The sequence below is a fragment of the Equus przewalskii genome, chromosome 20 (genome assembly GCF_037783145.1).
Source record: "Equus przewalskii isolate Varuska chromosome 20, EquPr2, whole genome shotgun sequence".
NCBI classification, from domain to species: Eukaryota; Metazoa; Chordata; class Mammalia; order Perissodactyla; family Equidae; genus Equus; species Equus przewalskii.
In genome coordinates, this window is record NC_091850.1 from 19,708,507 (window position 1) to 19,712,412 (window position 3,906).

General features: G+C 34.0%; 1 non-coding gene across 1 annotated transcript; it reads left to right on the forward strand.

Annotated features, from left to right (window-relative positions):
* The first annotated feature begins 430 nt into the window (after positions 1–430).
* LOC139078000 (U6 spliceosomal RNA) lies at positions 431–537 on the forward strand. The gene has a single exon (XR_011530662.1). It is a non-coding gene; the product is annotated as a U6 spliceosomal RNA (small nuclear RNA).
* Positions 538–3,906: the final 3,369 nt, after the last annotated feature.

The window sequence follows — 3,906 nt, forward strand, 5'->3', positions numbered from 1 at the left end:
TCGTTGGTTCGGATCCCGGGCGCGGACATGGCACTGCTCATCGAACCACACTGGGGCAGCGTCCCACATGCCGCAGCTAGAAGGACCCACAGCGAAGAATATACGGCTATGTACTGGGGGGCTTTGGGGAGAAAAAGGGAAAAAAATAAAATCTTTAAAAAAATAAAAATAAAAATAAATAAAATAAATAAAATAAAATAAAAGGAGGAGAGGGAATCTTCTTCTTTAAATACACTTCTTGGTACTTAGAAAATTGTCTTTCAAAGTAATTCATGTCACATTATACAAATAAGCCACTACTGTTTCCTTCCAAATAAATATGAGGCAGCATGAAATTCTATTGTATGTAGCCAGGTAGTGCACAATCATTGTCACTTTGTTTTGATATTTAGAATACTTTGCATTATAAGAATAAAAGAAAACATACCTTGTGCTAGCTTCGGCAGCACGTATACTAAAACTGGAATGATACATAGAAGATTAGCATGGCCCCTGCACAAAGATGACACACACATTTGTAAAGTGTTCCATATCTTTTTTTAAAAAAAGAAAACATACTTTGTCAATAATTATCAACCTCTGGTACTTGTTTAAAGTGGCCTAAGTTGGAAAATGTCAAAGAAAAAGATAAGACTAAACTTGTACATCTTTAACTTACATTGCTAAACACAAAGGAACCAAAATTTTCGTTACTGCTAATAAGGCAAGTAATATTTGGAAATTCAAAAGAAAGAACAACTTAGCTCTGTCCATGAGAAAGTATGGATGATTTTTATGGAAAAGAAGACTACTAACGAGGCTGAAATGGAACATATTCCATTAAAAGGAAAGGATCTTGTCCTGGAGTTTCCTGCAACATTGCTTATTCACTAATTGAGCAAAAGAAGTACCTTGTGATTGAAAAGTCATTCCAGGTCCCCTTGAAACAATCTCTCTGGTTTGCTATGTAGAACAGGATGAGTTCTATCAATTTTCTAATAGTGTGTAACAAAGCACCCAAAACTTAGTGGCTTGAAACCTCTAACGCTTATTGTTGCTTGTGAATCTACAAGATGACTGGGTGGTTCTCCTGATCTGGGCTGTACTTCGTTCATTTCAGCTGGGCTTTGTCATGTGTCTGCAGTCTGCTGGCAGCTCAGCTGGGATGTGGACAGTCTAAGATGGCCTTACTTACAAGCCTGGAAGCAGTCCAGCTGTTGACTGGGGTGACAGGTTTGACTGGGCCATGTAGCTCTCATTATTCAGCAGGCTAGACAGAGCTCACTCACACAGTGAGTAACCGTCACAGGGTTTGAAGAGCAAAAGTGAAGGCCCCAGTGGGCGAGTGCTTTTCAAATGTCTGTTTGCCCTGCTAATCCCTTTGGTCAAAACTAAGTCACACAGATTCAGCGGGTGGGGAAGTAGATTTTGTTTCTTTATGGGAGGTGGGAGAATTGTAGATATTTTTACAACTGGCAACAATACCAAAGCAAAATCATCAGATGATACCATCTACTCCAGCATTTCTGATGCCCTTTAATATTTTGAGGCAAGAAGTTTGTAGAGTAATTGATAGCAAACCCACTTCTCATCAGCAACTGTTGTTCCCTAGTTTGGCCAGCTCCTCATTTCCTTTGGCTGTATATATGCTAGATCAATCAAATAAGAATTTCAATTTTTTATAGTTATTTTATATGACCAGAAGATTATTTTCTTTACAAAAATAAGTCTAAAACTGCTTTGATTTAATTTGAAGCTTTTCTTTCTTTTAAGAGCAAGTAAGTCATGCTTTGATAGGGAGCAAGTTTTTCAGGTTGGCTTATTCGGCAGATGTTTTTGACTATACAAGAGAGACCTATTTCAAGGCCTTATAACTTACGTTATAGACATTGCTGACAAATTACAAGCATTTTGGCAAAGCTCCTCTTGAACTTTTAATGTATAATAAAGTATTTCTAAAGTAGTAAAACACTATCAATTTATTGGCAAGCAGAAATGTCGTATAAGTAGAAACATTACAAAATAATTTTGAAGATTGCTTTTGCTTGAAGAACCTTAAAATTGAAACTTGACTTTAAATTCCATGTCCTACGACATGTCAATGTGGTGGGACTTACGAACGATTTTATCACCAACCTGAGACAAAGGAAGTAAGTATATGAGTTTAACTCATAGACTCTGGGAGAAATGCAGTGATATTTGACATGAAGTGTTGGATGGAAGTAGACATCCTTTATTTTGTGGGTATATCCACTCTTTATCAGAACTGCCCATCCCGATGAGGCTAGGATCAGATGGTCTGCTTTTTCTATCACAGGGGTAGAGAATCTACTCACGCTTTCCGGTAGGGGTACTACGTCCTCTGTGACACAGTCATCAGTCTAGGGGAGCTATGTGACTTGGGAATATAGCAAGAGAAAATCAGAGCCCACAGGTCACACAAGAGTAGACAGCAACCTTATTTAAATGTTGGATCAAGCTATGGATTCAAGTTCATACCTTTAGACTTTCTAGTTATGTGAGCTATAAGTTATATTTTTCTAATTTTAAACTACATTGATTTGGATATAAAATAGTTTGGAACTAAAACCATTGTTTTCCTGAATTAGGGTTCTCAGCACTTGTTGCCATCAAATTAATAACAAAGATCAGATAAAATGACTATTCTTATATCGAAGAACTTAGAAAATTTTTGAATTTTAGTCGTCAAAAATTTCTTTTTTAATTGACTTTTATTTTTAGCAGCAGTAAAAAATATTTTAAAATAATAATTAAAAATCCAAGCTATGAAACACAGGTGGAAAATAGAAGTGCGCATTTATGAAACTTTTTTTGGTAGACATGACACAGTCTTTTTAAAAGAATGGTGAACGTATTGGGTAATGCAAAAATGAACACATATATATGAACTAATCAGAATAAAAAGGAAGGTATATATAACAACTATTATAATCCGAGTTAGTAACTAAATTACATAAAAAACTAAATAAAATATATAATTAAAAGGCCCAAAAAATAAAAATCACCAAGAGTCTTAGATCAGTAAATCAACACAAACATCCTACATAAGAAAAAAATGCAACCAGCAATGATGACAACAAAAATGTGCAAAATATTATAACCTTCATTAGTAATTGAGGGAAGGCACTAAAAGAAATCATGAGATTTCATCCATCCCATCAACATAAAGAGAAAAACAGAGGGAGAATAGAATGAAGCTGTTACTTTTTTACATTGTCAATGATATTTTCAAAATACATAACATTTTGCAAGGATGTTTGTCAATATGTTTCAAATACCAAAAAAAATTTCACATATTTTATTTTCATTATACCACCTCTGGGAATCTAGTGTATAAATCTAACACAAAATTAGAAAAATGTACATTTAGAAAGTTGTTAATGTCAACATTTTTTATAATGTTGAAAAATTAAAAGCAACGTAACTGTCCAGATGCATAGTCTATAAAATCATTACATATCCTCTACATCTACGAAAAATACCTTGCAGGCTTTAAAAATGATAGTTTTGAAGCCGTAAAGAAATGGAAACTTTTTATGTAATAGCAAATGGAAAAGTGGTACACAAATGATACGTCAATGATAGTTATAACTCTGCTATCACTAAACTATTATTAATACTCTATTTAACAAGTAGCACCAGGAAGTTGGCCAGCTCTTTGAATATCCAAAGTAATTTGAATCCATACCTCATACAATACAACAAAATAAACTGAAATTGTATCAAATAACTTAAGGGGGAAAAAATAAAGCTTAAAGGCTAGAAAAATACAACATATCTATTTCATTTTGGATGGAAAAATACTTGCTGAGCTTGAATATATTTAAACAAAGGGAAATATCATATTGTTCATTACAAATATAGATATTTAAATGCCTGATTATCAAATGAAAACATGACTAAACT